Consider the following 17,293-nt stretch of genomic DNA (forward strand, 5'->3'; position numbering starts at 1 on the left):
AATTCAGAAGCCTCAGTAGCCAATGCAATCAACTATCAGTGATGGAAGATAAAATGAATGCAATGAAGTGAGAAGAGAAGTTTAGAGAAAAAAGAATAAAAAGAAACGAACAAAGCCTCCAAGAAATATGGGAATATGTGAAAGACCAAATCTACGTCTGATTGGTGTACATGAAAGTGACGGGGAGAATGGAACCAAGTTGGAAAACACTGTTCAGGATATTATCCAGGAGAACTTCTCCAATCTAGCAAGGCAGGCCAACATTCAAATTCAGGAAATACAGAGAATGCCACAAAGATACTCCTCGAGAAGAGCAACTCCAAGACACATAATTGTCAGATTCACCAAAGTTGAAATGAAGGAAAAAATGTTAAGGGCAGCCAGAGAGAAAGGTTGGGTTATCCACAAAGGGAAGCCCATCAGACTTACAGCTGATCTCTCTGCAGAAACTCTACAAGCCAGAAGAGAGTGGGAACCAATATTCAACATTCTTAAAGAAAAGAATTTTCAACCCAGAATCTCATATCCAGCCAAAATAAGCTTCATAAGTGAAGGAGAAATAAAATACTTTACAGACAAGCAAATGCTGAGAGATTTTGTCACCACCAGGGCAGCCCTAAAAGAGCTCCTGAAGGAAGCACTAAACATGGAAAGGAACAACCAGTACCAGCCACTGCAAAAACATACCAAATTGTAAAGACCGTCAAGGCTAGGAAGAAACTGCATCAACTATCGAGCAAAATAACCAGTTAACATCATAATGACAGGATCAAATTCACACATAAAAATGTTAACTTTAAATGTAAATGGGCTAAATGCTCCAATTAAAAGACACAGACTGGCAAACTGGATGAAGAGTCAAGACCCATCAGTGTGCTGTATTCAGGAAACCCATCTCACATGCAGACACACACATAGGCTCAAAATAAAGGGAAGGAGGAAAATCTACCAAGCAAATGGAAAACAAAAAAAGGCAGGGGTTGCAATCCTTGTCTCTGATAAAACAGACTTTAAACCAACAAAGATCAAAAGAGACAAAGAAGGCCATTACGTAGTGGTAAAGGGATCAATTCAACAAGAAGAGCTAACTATCCTAAATATATATGCACCCAATACGGAAGAACCCAGATTCATAAAGCAAGTCCTTAGTGACCTACAAAGAGACTTAGATTCCCACACAATAATAATGGGAGACTTTAACACCCCACTATGAACATTAGACAGATCAACGAGACAGAAAGTTAACAACGATACCCAGGAATAGAACTCAGCTCTGCACCAAGTGGACCTAATAGACATCTACAGAACTCTCCACCCCAAATCAACAGAATGTACATTCTTTTCAGCACCACACCACACCTATTCCAAAATTGACCACATATTTGGAAGTAAAGCTCTCCTCAGCAAATGTAAAAGAACAGAAATTATAACAAACTGTCTCTCAGACCACAGTGCAATCAAACTAGAACTCAGGATTAAGAAACTCACTCAAAACCGCTCAACTACATGGAAACTGAACAACCTCCTCCTGAATGACTACTGGGTACATAATGAAATGAAGGCAGAAATAAAGATGCTCTTTGAAACCAACAAGAACAAAGACACAACATACCAGAATCTCTGGGACACATTCAAAGCAGGCTGTAGAGGGAAATTTATGGCACTAAATGCCCACAAGAGAAAGCAGGAAAGATCTAAAATTGACACCCTAACATCACAATTAAAAGAGCTAGAAAAGCAAGAGCAAACACATTCAAAAGCTAGCAGAAGGCAAGAAATAACTAAGATCAGAGCAGAACTGAAGGAAATAGAGACACAAAAAAATCTTCAAAAAATTAATGAATCCAGGAGCTGGTTTTTTGAAAAGATCAACAAAATTGATAGACCGCTAGCAAGACTAATAAAGAAGAAAAGAGAGAAGAATCAAATAGATGCAATAAAAAATGATAAACGGGGTATCACCACCAATCCCAGAGAAATACAAACTACCATCAGAGAATACTATAAACACTTCTATGAAAATAAACTAGAAAATCTAGAAGAAATGCATAAATTCCTCAACAAATACATCCTCCCAAGACTAAACCAGGAAGAAGTTGAATCTCTGAATAGACCAATAACAGGCTCTGAAATTGAGGCAATAATCAATAGCTTACCAACCAAAAAAACTCCAGGACCAGATGGATTCACAGCTGTATTCTACCAGAGGTACAAAGAGGAGCTGGTACCATTCCTTCTGAAATTATTCCAATCAATAGAAAAAGAGGGAATCCTCCCTAACTCATTTTATGAGGTCAGCATCATCCTGATACCAAAGCCTGGCAGAGACACAGCAAAAAAAGAGAATTTTAGACCAATATCCTTGATGAACATCAATGCAAAAATCCTCAATAAAATACTGGCAAACCAAATCCAGCAGCACATCAAAAAGCTTATCCACCATGATCAAGTGGGCTTCATCTCTGGGATGCAAGGCTGGTTCAACATATGCAAATCAATAAATGTAATCCAGCATATAAACAGAACCGAAGACAAAAACCACATGATTATCTCAATAGATGCAGAACAGGCCTTTGACAAAATTCAACAACCCTTCATGCTAAAAACTCTCGACAAATTAGGTATTGATGGGACGTATCTCAAAATAATAAGAGCTATCTATGACAAACCCACAGCCAATATCATACTGAATGGGCAAAAACTGGAAGCATTCCCTTTGAAAACTGGCACAAGACAGGGATGCCCTCTCTCCCCACTCCTATCTACGTAGTGTTGGAAGTTCTAGTCAGAGCAATCAGGCAGGAGAAGGAAATAAAGGGTATTCAATTAGGAAAAGAGGAAGTCAAATTGTCCCTGTTTGCAGATGACATGACTGTGTATCTAGAAAACCCCATTGTCTCAGCCCAAAATCTCCTCAAGCTGATAAGCAACTTCAGCAAAGTCTCAGGATACAAAATCAATGTACAAAAATCACAAGCATTCTTATACACGAATAACAGACAAACAGAGAGCCAAATCATGAGTGAACTCCCATTCACAATTGCTACAAAGAGAATACAATACCTAGGAATCCAACTTACAAGGGATATGAAGGACCTCTTCAAGGAGAATTACAAACCACTGCCCAATGAAATAAAAGAGGATACAAACAAATGGAAGAACATTCCATGCTCATGGATAGGAAGAATCAATATCGTGAAAATGGCCATACTGCCCAAGGTAATTTATAGATTCAATGCCATCCCCATCAAACTACCAATGACTTTCTTCACAGAATTGGAAAAAACTACTTTAAAGTTCATATGGAACCAAAAAAGAGCCCGCATTGCCAAGTCAATCCTAAGCCAAAAGAACAAAGCTGGAGGCATCATGCTACCTGACTTCAAACTATACTACAAGGCTACAGTAACCAAAACAGCATGGTACTGGTACCAAAACAGAGATATAGACCAATGGAACAGAACAGAGCCCTCAGAAATAATGCCGCATATCTACAACTATCTGATCTTTGACAAACCTGACAAAAACAAGCAATGGGGAAAGGATTCCCTATTTAATAAATGGTGCTGGGAAAACTGGCTAGCCATATGTAGAAAGCTGAAACTGGATCCCTTCCTTACACCTTAGACAAAAATTAATTCAAGATGGATTAAAGACTTACATGTTAGACCTAAAACCATAAAAACCCTAGAAGAAAACCTAGGCAATACCATTCAGGACATAGGCATGGGCAAGGACTTCATGTCTAAAACACCAAAAGCAATGTCAACAATAGCCAAAATTGACAAATGGGATCTAATTAAACTAAAGAGCTTCTGCACAGCAAAAGGAACTACCATCGGAGTGAACAGGCAACCTACAAAATGGAAGAAAATTTTTGCAACCTACTCATCTGACAAAGGGGCTAGTATCCAGAATCTACAATGAACTCTCACAAATTTACAAGAAAAAAACAAACAACCCCATCAAAAAGTGGGTGAAGAATATGAACAGACAATTCTCAAAAGAAGACATTTATGCAGCCAAAAAACACATGAAAAAATGCTCATCATCACTGGCCATCAGAGAAATGCAAATCAAAACCACAATGAGATACCATCTCACACCAGTTAGAATGGCGATCATTAAAAAGTCAGGAAACAACACGTGCTGGAGAGGATGTGGAGAAATAGGAACACTTTTACACTGTTGGTGGGAATGTAAACTAGTTCAACCATTGTGGAAGTCAGTGTGGCGATTCCTCAGGTATCTAGAACTAGAAATACCATTTGACCCAGCCATCCCATTACTGGGTATATACCCAAAGGATTATAAATCATGCTGCTATAAAGACACATGCACACGTATGTTTATTGCGGCACTATTCACAATAGCAAAGACTTGGAACCAACCTAAATGTCCAACAACGATAGACTGGATTAAGAAAATGTGGCACATATACACCATGGAATACTATGCAGCCATAAAAAATGATGAGTTCATGTCCTTTGTAGGGACATGGATGAAACTGGAGATCATCATTCTCAGCAAACTATCGCAGGGACAAAAAATCAAACACTGCATGTTCTCACTCATAGGTGGGAATTGAACAATGAGAACACACGGACACAGGAAGGGAAACATCACACACCGGAGACTGTTGTCGGGTGGGGGGAGGGGGGAGGGATAACATTAGGAGATATACCTAATGCTAAATGACGAGCTAATGGGTGCAGCATACCAACATGGCACATGTATACATATGTAACAAACCTGCACGTTGTGCACGTGTACCCTAAAACTTAAAGTACAATAATAATAAAATTTAAAAAAAATGATTCTTTGAAAAGTAATAGAATTGATAATATTTATTGAGCAATTATTTGTTTATTTATTATTGAGCAATTATTTAGCATGGTAGCCATAGTCACTTAGAGTACTTTAGGAAGATTTCACTCATAAGATGATAGTAGTTAAATTTCCAGGAATAGATAAGGTTATGGAAAAATTATCACCAATTTTTTTTAATTACAGCCTTTTCATTGAATTTTAAAATGATGCTACCTAAGACATTGTTTAGGTAATCGCTTTTGTAAATTTTGTAAAATTTTCACAATCAACCAGGATACTTTCTTTTACAACTGAGTCTTCTTGAATGAGGTTAAGAATAAAACAAAATTACTCTGATATGCAAACAATCTAATTTATAGTCCACAACCATAGATTTGAGAGTATAGTATTAAAGCTTAAGAACATCAGGGAATCTTCACAAGGAAAAACAAAAAATATCTACTATAAGTTATATATGTAAATGATACATGAACTAACCATAATTTAAGAGTTGAAAGGAAAAAGATGAAAGCTCAAAAAGAATGCCTGAAGGAAATGATTAAAAATAAAAATGCCAAATTTATTTTTGTATCTTCTCTAAAAGGTATAAAGCTAGGATATCCTATTCTATAAATTACTATCAGATTATATTAAATAATTGCAAACAGTGATGATCATGATTTCTCTAAAATTTATATAGTAATTTTTAGTGTACTAAAAGCCATTTTTAAATTGTTTATATAAGGACATCGTAACAATATTCTGGGGGAAACTTCCATTTGCAGTTTCATACTTGAAAGGGAAAACAAAACAAGGAACATATACAGGAAGAACGGTGAGGGTTCTAGAAATATGTCAACTGAGGAGCAGCAGAATAAATCAGAGAAAAGTAGCCTGTGGAAAGATCTGGGGAATAACCACAAAAGATGTCATTAGGTACTTTAAGGACTGTCACAAAATAGGTGGAATGGCCTCATTCTCTATTGTTGCAGAGTATACAACGGAGATTGATTAATGGAATTTGCAAGAAATCAGGTATCCAATCAGTTTAGAGCTCTCCAACGTGGAACTGCAGGAAGAATGTCATCATCTATTCAAGCAGAGATGGAGTCACTCATTGCAGGCAAACTGTATGTAGATGAGCTTCTTGGCTTGCTTTGGAGATTGGACCAGATTGTAAACTGACTCTGAAACAGTCAACTAATTCTTTTTTTCCTTAATTTTTTAAATTATTGAAAAAGAATTTAAAAGAGAAATAAGGAGAACCCTCAATAGTAGAATCAGTGACAAATTTAACTTATGTCTCTCTAGTTAGTAAGAGAATAAATACGATAAAATGAAGTGGGCCAATGCTGTCTATTTCATAAGCACTGAAATTTAAATCCACGTTTCAAAGTTATCCCTTTACTTTTTGAAGACTATTTGAAAAATGGATGAGCTTTTTCATTGTTTTTCACTTACTGCAATAGTTGCTGTATTAGTCAGTTTAGGCTGCTATATTTTTTTTTCATAGTTCTGGAGGCTGGATGTCCAAGGTTAAGGTGCCAGCAGGTTGATTTCTTCCAAGGTCTCTCCTTGGCTTGAAGATTTCACTTTCCTTTTTCTACTTTTTCCTTTTCCTTTTCTTCTCCTTTCTTTTCATCATAAACAAGTAAAACAGATAAACTCAGAACTTCTCAGACTATAGAAAGAAGGACAGAGAACTCCTCCTATCTGGTTCAGGTACCTTACAAGGTACTTTGGAGAACTCTAGTAAGTCTTTTTAGAAAATCACCATATTTTTCCAGATTAAATTGGTATTTGTGATAATAGTTTTCATGTTGACTATTTCACATCTGTCTCTTTCACTAAAGCATGACTGACATATCTGTGGGCTGAATGAAAGCGCATAGTGTCAGTGGTGGGCTATGCAACTCTCTGAAAGCATCCACCCAAAATGAGTTTGTCTTTTGAGCTACTACACCACCTTGTTTTGCTTCAATCATAGGATTCTTGGCTGGTTCAATTAGAAGCAAATTTCAAGATTGTTTTGATTCTGATAAAAAGAAGGGCATATTGCTTTAATTATTCATTCATTCATTCAATAATGGCTGCTTTTCAGACATTGGGTAAAGCATTGAAGATAAAAGACTGTCTACTCACAAAAGTTCTTAGTCTAACAAAAAGAGGGAAGTCATGGAACTGAGGATGTGAACTGGTAGGCTACCATCTGAATCCGTCCTGTGGCTTTTTTCACCAGCACATTGTTTTGTTGTTGTTGTTTTGGGGTTTTATTTTTGGGGGGTATTTTTGGGGTTTTCTTTGAGACAGAGTCTTGCTCTGTCACCCAGGCTGGAGTACAGTGGCATGATCTTGACTCACTACAACCTCTGCCTCCAGGGTTCAAGCGATTCTCCTGCTTCAGCCTCCCGAGTAGCTGGGACTACAGGCAGACGGCACCACGCCTGGCTAATTTTTGTATTTTTAGTAGAGACAAGGTTTCGCCATGTTGGCCAAGCTGGTCTTGAACTCCTGACCTAAGGTAATGTACCCACCGTGGCCTCCCAATGTGTTGGGATTACAGCAGGCCGGAGCCACCATGCCCGGCCACATTGTTTTGTTTTTAATCCAAATTAGAATGCCTTTAGGCTGGGCCTGCCTCCTCCAGTAGGCAACATTACTACCACTCCCAGCTGTTACACCTGGCTGTTTTGTATATTTACATAAGTATCTCTCCACAGAAAGAAAGCATTTGAGTTGTAATTCTGGATATTTGTTAAGTATCATTTTAGTCATGTTGTAGGAAATGGGAGCAAAAGGAAGGAGTTTATTAATTATGGCTAGAAATGTCAAAGAAGTATTTCCTAGAAGTGAAACTTGAGTTGGGCCCTAATGGGTACATCTGAGTTTGTCACATAGAGAATGCAGGCACGGTGTTTCCCTAAGTGGAAACAAAGTGAACAGACTCATGGGCTTCTGAAAATGTATGGCAGTTTCAGGGATGTGGACTCCTCGTTCATATAATGTGGAAGAAGCTGTCAGGAGACCAGGCTGGGAACACAAGTTAGAACCTGACTGAAAAGATACTTGGGAAATTGTTTTTAGAAACTATACAACTGTAGAATCAAAGGACATGAGTTCATGCCTCTTTTGGTGATATCAAGTTAAAACCAGGTACTGTTATTGTTCACCTGACTTTTGGTTCTTCTGAAATTGCTTTTTGTGTAGACAGTTGTTAAATTTGGTGTTCCTGTGGGGAGGATGATCAGTGGAGGCTTTTATTTGGCCATCTTGCTTCCCCCACCCCCAGTCACTGAGCTCTTAACCAGTACTTTAATTTCCTTCTCTTAGAAGAACATCATAAAAAATCTGTATTTTATCCAGAAAATATTAAGAGATAGGAAATAATAACTTTTTAAGACTAAATGTATAACAGCTTTATCGAGATATAATTCACATACCATGAAATTCACCCATTTAAAGTTTTCATTAAATAGTTTTTATCATATTCACAGAGTTGTGCTATCATCTCCACAGTCAATTTTGTAGCATTTTTATCATACCTGAAAGACATCTGCACCCACTAGCAACCAATCTTCACTTCTCTCAACCCCCAGCCCTAGTCTACTATTAGAGCATGATTGTTTTTTAAGCTGCAGAATTATATGGCCCTATCTTTGGTTTCACTGAAGAGAGATGAACAAGGAGGTTGAAGAAGGAATCCAGGTGAGCAAGGAAATGAGCAAAACCGTGGTATGCATGAAGCTTATGGAACATGAGATGTTGGAGGAGAATTATGTGGCTTATTAAATGAGGGCGCCCTTTCCTTATTCACAGGCAAAATCTGTAATTCACAGGTAAAGATTTGACTGAAAGGCACATTCAGGAAGAAGTAGCAACACACACATCTTCATTAACCCTAAGACTCCAGCCATCCTCTATACAGCATACTATTAATCCACGGATATTTAAAAAGTAAAAAAAGTCACCAATTTAACTAAAATATGATAATTTCTTGTCACATTGATTGCAAGATGCATCTTGATTCCAAAGATGTTAAAAATCTAAAAAAATTGTGCATCTTAAAATTAATCATATATAGTATTGAATGTCAGGCCTCTAAGCCCAAGCTAAGCCATCGCATCCCCTGTGACCTGCATGTATACATCCAGATGGCCTGAAGTAACTGAAAAATCACAAAAGAAGTGATATTTAAATGGCCTGTTCCTGCCTTAACTGATGACATTCCACCACAAAAGAAGTGAAAATGGCCGGTCCTTGCCTTAACTGATGACATTACCTTGTGAAATTCCTTCTCCTGGCTCATCCTGGCTCAAAAAGCTCCCCCACTGAGTACCTTGTGAACCCCACTCCTGCCCAGAGAACCCCCCTTTGATTGTAATTTTCCTTTACCTACCCAAATCTTATAAAATGGCCCCACCCCATCTCCCTTTGCTGACTCTCTTTTCAGACTCAGCCCGCCTGCACCCAGGTCATTAAAAAGCTTTATTGCTCACACAAAGCCTGTTTGGTGGCCTCTTCACATGGACATGAGTGAAATTTGGTGCCCTGGGATCGGGGGACCTCCCTTGGGAGATCAATCCCCTATCATCCTGCTCTTTGTTCCATGAGAAAAATCCACCTACGACCTCGGGTCCTCACACCGACCAGCCCAAGGAACATCTCACCAATTTTAAATCGGGTAAGTGGCCTTTTTTTACTCTCTTCTCCAACCTCTCTTACTATCCCTCAACCTCTTTCTCCTTTCAATCTTGGCGCCACACTTCAATCTCTCCCTTCTCTTAATTTCAGTCCCTTTCCTTTTCTGGTAGAGACAAAGGAGACACGTTTTATCCGTGAACCCAAAACTCCGGCTCCAGTCACGGACTCAGGAAGACAGTCTTCCCTTGGTGTTTAATCATGTGGGGACACCTGCCTGGTTATTCACCCACGTTTCAGAGGTGTCTGACCATGCGGGGACGCCTGCCCTGGTCCTTCACCCTTAGCGGCAAGTGCCGCTTTTCTGGGGGACGAGGACTCCCCAACTCCTTCTCTCCATGATCTCTACCACTTCTCCGCTTTTCTGGAGGGCAAAAACCCCCCAACCCCTTCTCTCTGTGTCTCTACCCTCTCTTTTCTCTGGACTTGCCTCCTGCACTATAGGCAACCTTCCACCCTCCATTCCTCCTTCTCCCTTAGCCTATGTTCTCAAAGACTTAATACCTCTTCAACTCACACCTGACCTAAAACCTAAATGCCTTATTTTCTTCTGCAATGCCGCTTGACCCCAACACAAACTTGACAGTTGTTTCAAATAGCCAGAAAATGGCACTTTTGATTTTTCCATCCTACAAGATCTAAATAACTCTTGTCGTAAAATGGGCTAACAGTCTGAGGTGCCTGACGTCCAGGCATTCTTTTACACTTTGGTCCCTCCCTAGTCTCTGTTCACAGTGCAACTTGTCCCAAATCTTCCTTCTTTCCCTCCCGCCTGTCCCCTCAGTCCCAACCACAAGCGTCGCTGAGACTTTCCTCTTTCCAATCTTCCTTTTCTACAGACCCATCTGACCTCTCCCCTCCTCACCAGGCCGAGCTAGGTCACAATTCTTCCTCAGCCTCCACTCCTCAACCCTATAATCCTTTTATCACCTCCCCTACTCACACCCGGTCCGGCTTACAGTTTCGTTCCACAACTAGCCCTCCCCCACCTGCCCAGCAATTTCCTCTTAAAAAGGTGGCTGGAACTAAAGGCATAGTCAAGGTTAATGCTTCTTTTTCTTTATCTACATCAGATAGTGTTTAGGCTCTTTTTCATCAAATAAAAAACCCAGCCCAGTTCATAGCTCATTTGGCAGCAACCCTGAGATGCTTTATAGCCCTAGACCCTAAAAGGTCAAAAGGTCGTCTTATTCTCAATATACATTTTATTACCCAATCCGCTCTGGACATTAAATAAAACTCCAAAAATTAAATTCCAGCCCTCAAACCCCACAACAAGACTTAATTAACCTCACCTTCAAGGTGTACAATTAATAAAGTAGAGGCAGCCAAGTAGCAATGTATTTCTGAGTTGCAATTCCTTGCCTCCACCGTGAGACAAACCCCAGCCATATCTCCAGCATACAAGAACTCCAAACGCCTGAACTGCAGCTGCTGGGGTTCCTCTAGGACCTCCTCCCCCAGGAGCTTGCTACAAGTGCCGGAAATCTGGCCACTAGGCCAAGGAATGCCCACAGCCCAGGATTCCTTCTAGGCCGTGTCCCATCTGTGCAGGACCCCACTGAAAATCAGACTGTTCAACTGACCTGGTGGCCACTTCCAGAGCCCCTGGAACTCTGGCCCAAGGCTGTCTGACTGACTCCTTCCCAGATCTTCTCGGCTTAGCAGCTGAAGACTGACACTGCTCGATTGCCTCGGAAGCCTACAAGACCAACACAAATGCTCTGGGTAACTCACAGTGGAGGGTAAGTCTGTCCCCTTCTTAATCAATACGGAGACTACCCACTTCACATTACCTTCTTTTCAAGGGCCTGTTTCCCTTGCCTCCATAACTGTTGTGGGTATTGATAGCCAGGCTTCTAAACCTCTTAAAACTCCCCAACCCTGGTGCCAACTTAGACAATACTCTTTTAAGCACTCCTTTTTAGTTATCCCCACCTGCCTAGTTCCCTTGTTAGGCTGAGACACTTAAACTAAATTATCTGCTTCCCTGACTATTCCTGGGCTACAGCCACACCTCATTGCTGCCTTTTCCCCCAGTTCAAAGCCTCCTTCACATCCTCCCCTTGTATCTCCCCACCTTAACCCACAAGTATAGGACACCTCTACTCCCTCCTTAGTGAAAGATCATGCACCCCTTACCATCCCATTAAAACCTAATCACTCTTACCCCGCTCAATGCCAATATCCCATCCCACAGCACGCTTTAAAAGGATTAAAGTCTGTTATCACTCGCCTGCTATAGCAGTTTAAAGCCTATAAACTCCCCTTACAATTCCCCCATTTTGCCTGTTCTAAAACCAGACAAGGCTTACAGGTTAGTTCAGGATCTGCGCCTTATCAACCAAATTGTTTTGCCTATCCACCCCATGGTGCCAAACCCATATACTCTCCTATCCTCAATACCTGCCTCCACAACCCATTATTCTGTTCTGGATCTCAAACATGCTTTCTTTACTATTCCTTTGCACCCTTCATCCCAGCCTCTCTTCCCTTTCACTTGGACTGACCCTGACACCCATCAGGCTCAGCAAATTACCTGGGCTGTACTGCCGCAAGGCTTCACAGACAGCCCCAATTACTTCAGTCAAGCCCAAAGGTCTTCCTCATCTGTTACCTATCTCAGAATAATTCTCATAAAAACACACGTGCTCTCCCTGCCAATCGTGTCCGTCTGATCTCTCAAACCCCAGCACCTTCTACAGAACAACAACTCCTTTTCTTCCTAGGCATGGTTTGACTTTAGATACCTGGTTTTCCCATTCTAACAAAACCATTATATAAACTCACAAAAGGGAACTTAGCTGACCCCATAGATCCTAAATCCTTTCCCCACTCCTCTTTCTGTTCCTTGAAGACAGCTTTAGAGACTGCCCCCACTCTAGCTCTCCCTGACTCATCCCAACCCTTTTCATTACCCACAGCAGAAGTGCAGGGCTGTGCAGTCGGAATTCTTACACAAGAACTGGGACTGCGCCCTGTAGCCTGTTTATGTGAACAACTTGACCTTACTGTTTTGCCTAGCCCTCAAGTCTGAGTGCAGTGGCTGCCACTGCCCTAATACTTTTAGAGGCCCTTAAAATCACAAGCTATGCTCAACTCACTCTCTACAGTTCTCATAACTTCCAAAATCTATTTTCTTCCTCACACCTGACACATATACTTTCTGCTCCCCGGCTCCTTCAGCCATACTCTTTGTTGAGTCTCCCACAATTACCATTGTTTCTGGCCCAGACTTCAGTCTGGCCTTCCACATTATTCCTGATACCACACCTGACCCCCATGACTGTATCTCTCTGATCCACCTGACATTCACCCATTTCCCCATATTTCCTTCTTTCCTGTTCCTCACCCTGATCACACTTGGTTTATTGATGGCAGTTCCACCAGGCCTAATCACCACACACCAGCAAAGGCAGGCTATGCTATAGTACAAGCCACTAGTCTACCTCTTAGAATCTCTCATTTCCTTTCCATCGTGGAAATCTATCAAGGAAATAACTTCTCAGTGTTCCATTTGCTATTCTACTACTCCTCAGGAATTATTCAGGCGTCCTCCCTTCCTTACACATCAAGCTCAGGGATTTGCCCCTGCCTAGGACTGGCAAACTGGCTTTACTCAACATGCCCCGAGTCAGGAAACTAAAATACCTCTTGGTCTGGGTAAACACTTTCACTGGATAGGTAGAGGTCTTTCCCACAGTATCTAAGAAGGCCACCACGGTCATTTCTTCCCTTCTGTCAGATATAATTCCTCGGTTTGGCCTTCCCACCTCTATAAAGTCCTATAACAGACCAGCCTTTATTAGTCAAATCACCCAAGCAGTTTCTCAGGGTCTTAGTATTCAGTGAACTAATGGTCTTTGAAAAACACATCTCATCAAGCTCAGCCCCCAACTTAAAAAGGACTGGACAGTACTTTTACCTCTTTCCCTTCTCAGAATTCAGGCCTGTCCTCGGAATGCTACAGGGTACAGCCCATTTAAGCTCCTGTATAGGCGCTCCTTTTTATTAGGCCCCTGTCTCATTCCAGACACCAGACCAACTTCGACTGCGCCTCAAAAAACTTGTCATCCCTACTATCTTCTGTCTAGTCATACTCCTATTCACCATTCTCAACTACTCATAAATGCCCTGCTCTTATTTACACTGCCAGTTTACACTGTTTCTCCAAGCCATCACAGCTGATATCTCCTGGTGCTATCCCCAAACCACCATTCTTAAAGTAAATAAATAAATTTCCTCTTAAAGTAAATAAATAATCTTTGCTGGCAAGGCTATGCTGAACCTCCTTAGGCACTCTCTAATTAGATGTCCTAGGTCCTCCCAATTCTTAGTCCTTTAATACCTGTTTTTCTCCTTCTCTTATTCTGTTTAGTTTTTCAGTTCATACAAAACCATATCCAGGCCATCACCAATAATTCTACATGACAAATGTTTCTTCTAACAACCCCACAATATCACCCCTTACCACAAAATCTTCCTTCAGCTTAATCTCTCCCACTCTAGGTTCCCACGCTGCCCCTAATCCCGCTCAAAGCAGCCCTGAGAAACATTGCCCATTATCTCTCCATGCCACCCCCCAAAAAGTTTTTTTCACTGCCCCAACATTTCAATACTATTTTATGTTATTTTTCTTATTAATATAAGAAGGCAGGAATGTCAGGCCTCTGAGCCCAAGCTAAGCCATCGCATCCCCTGTGACCTGCACGTATACATCCAGAGGGCCTGAAGTAACTGAAGAATCACAAAAGAAGTCATATTTAAATGGCCTGTTCCTGCCTTAACTGATAACATTCCACCACAAAAGAAGTGAAAATGGCCGGTCCTTGCCTTAACTGATGACATTACCTTGTGAAATTCCTTCTCCTGGCTCATCCTGGCTCAAAAATCTCCCCCACTGAGCACCTTGTGACCCCCACTCCTGCCCACCAGAGAACAACCCCCCTTTGACTGTAACTTCCCTTTACCTACCCAAATCTTATAAAATGGCCCCACCCCTATCTCCTTTTGCTGACTCTCTTTTCAGATTCAGCCTGCCTGCACCCAGGTGATTAAAAAGCTTTATTGCTCACACAAAGCCTGTTTGGTGGTCTCTTCACAGGGACATGAGTGAAATTGAATAATACTAGTGATAGTATTTCTAACAGAGAATTATAAGTAGTGTTCTGACATAGTTCTTCTTAAAACACATCATTTATTTTATAAGGTTGATATCATGAAGTATTTTAAATAAGTTCCAAACACAAATCACATATTCCATTTACTTAATCTAAAAGTATATTTGTAAGAAAAGAAAAAAAAACTTCTCAAATATTTACTTTTGAGCAATTTATAACTGACCATTGTGACTGAATATGCTCAAGTTTTCTATTGTAAAGTAAAAAGTATCTGAGACAGGTATCAATCAATTTAGAAGTTTATTTTGCCAAGGTTATGGATCATGACCCATGACACAGCCTCAGGGAGTTCTGAGAACAGGAGACCAAGGTGGTTGGGTTACAACTTGATTTTATACATTTTAGGGAGATAGAAGTTACAGGCAAAGACATAAATCAATACATGTAAGGTGTACATTGGTTCAGCCTGGAAAGATGGGACATCAGGAAGTGGGAGTTTCCAGGTCATAGACGGATGTAAAGATTTCCTGGTTGGAAGTTGATTGAAAGGGTTATGCTCTCCCTGAAGAGTTGAAGTCAGTTTTAGTTAAGGTAAGGGGCAGGATAGTGGAAGTCATGGGTCTTGTCATGTAGACGAAGCCTCCAGGTAGCTGGCTTCAAAGAGAATAGATGTGAATGTGTCTTATCAAATGTGTCAGACCCCAGAGAGACCTAATAAGGAAAGGGGATTCTCTACAGAATGCAAATTTCCCCAACAAGAGACAGCTTTGCAGAACCATTTCAAAGTATGTCAAAGAAATATATTTTGGAGTAAAATACTTTGATTTCCTTTTAGGGTCTATTTTCTGTCTTGTGATGTTACATCAGAGTCAGGTTGGAGTTAGTATCTTATTGCTATGAACAGTCTGTTCTGCCAGTCTTAGGATCTCTACAGTACGTTAATACTGGTCAGCTGTGCTTGAACTCCAAAGGGAGGAGAGTATAATGAGGCATGTCCCACCCCACATTCCCATCATGGCCTGAACTAGTTTTTCAGGTTTCTTTGGGTCCCCGTGGCCAAGAAGAGGTTTCATTCAGTCCGTTGGTAAGGCCTGACTCTGATATAACATCACATTACAGAAAACAGACCGTAGAATTTTATTTTTGCTTTACACTATATTTGTGCTGTTACAGCTTCCAACAGAGATCTGAGGCACCAACAAAAGCACAGGCACAAGACAAAATATCTTTTGAAATTAAGAATAATATCAGGACTCCTAGTTCCCCAAAGCCATAGTAACACTTTAAAAACTACCAGTTAGCAATATAGCTACCATATGGGGAATAAATGGTTTCTTCCCTGGCTGGTACACTTGTCTCTGACCCTTTTTTGACATATTTCTATTTGTTGGAATCTACTTAATTTCCGTTGCTTCATTTCCACTTTGCTTATTTTTCCTGTGACCCCATCTGTTTCTAGATATAGGCAACAAAATTTACCATGACCACATGTCCGTGAGTTCTACTTGCTCTCCCAGTGCTACCATTGGAACACGTGTGGGCTGGTACCTCAGGGCTTTCTCTTCCTTCCAGAGCAGACTGTCTGCAGGGAGATGGATCCACTACTGCCTCCTTCTGGTGCACGTGATCTCCCTGCACTCTTGTGTGGGCCTAGTCTTTTCTCAAACAGATTTCATAAGCCCCCTCCCTCCAGGCTAGTTCCAGTCCCTTTTCTTGTCCCTTTCCAAGGTCTTCATATTATGAACTAAGTAATGGAGAATTCTTTTGTCCCCATAACAAGCTTCAGGAAAAAGAAATTGCCCAAGTGGCTCTGGCATTTTTGTTCTCCCCTTCCTTCTATTCTTGTACTTCCTCTACCTTCTGTTCTGCTCCTGGTTTTTCTGAATGCATGAATTCTTCCCTTGCTTTTATTTATTTTTTTGTACCTTATATATAGCCTTTGCTGCTTTATCACATTTTCTTTGTGGGCTTTCCTCTCAAATTAGAATATCCCTTTGTGCTTCTTCTCTCCTCCTCTATAGCTCTCCTCCTGCAAACAGTATGGAATAAGAAAGACTAGTCCGGGCTTTGAGGGCTTCCAGCTGTGCCTTGACTTAGATAATGGCAACAGGAGGTTTGAATTCACATTAGTGTTATCTTCTAAAAGACTAACTAGAGCTTACTGAACACTGCAAAGTATACCCCAATCATAATACAGTCCCCTTGTGAGAACATACTCACTCTTGTGTCTGGGTAATAATGCTGTGAAGCTCTTTTTGTCATGTCTTTTCAACAAATCTCCACCAAGTGGGTAAATGTGTGTTTAAGACCAGGTGGCCAGGCTATACCTAATGGTGGACACCAGCCCGTGTAAATCTGATTGAGTTGATGGAAGCAACGGTGGAGTTTCCTCAAACACCTGGATGTCGACCACTTAGCTTGTTGTTCGTTAATGATTGACACCATATCACTAAAAATTATTTTACTCAGTACTTTGGAAGGAAAGAATTAACTGACTAAAATCCCAGCAATAATATAAGTGAGTCTTTAGCAGTCCTACTAACAACAAGCTTAAAAAACATAAGCCATGCCTATCCATTGTTAATAAATGCATTGTGTCCTAGAACTGGGTCCCTGACTTTTACGTCTCAATTTATTCATGGCTTATTCACACCAGGTGCTTTTGC

Source organism: Pan paniscus, chromosome 10 (genome assembly GCF_029289425.2).
Source record: "Pan paniscus chromosome 10, NHGRI_mPanPan1-v2.0_pri, whole genome shotgun sequence".
NCBI lineage: Eukaryota > Metazoa > Chordata > Mammalia > Primates > Hominidae > Pan > Pan paniscus.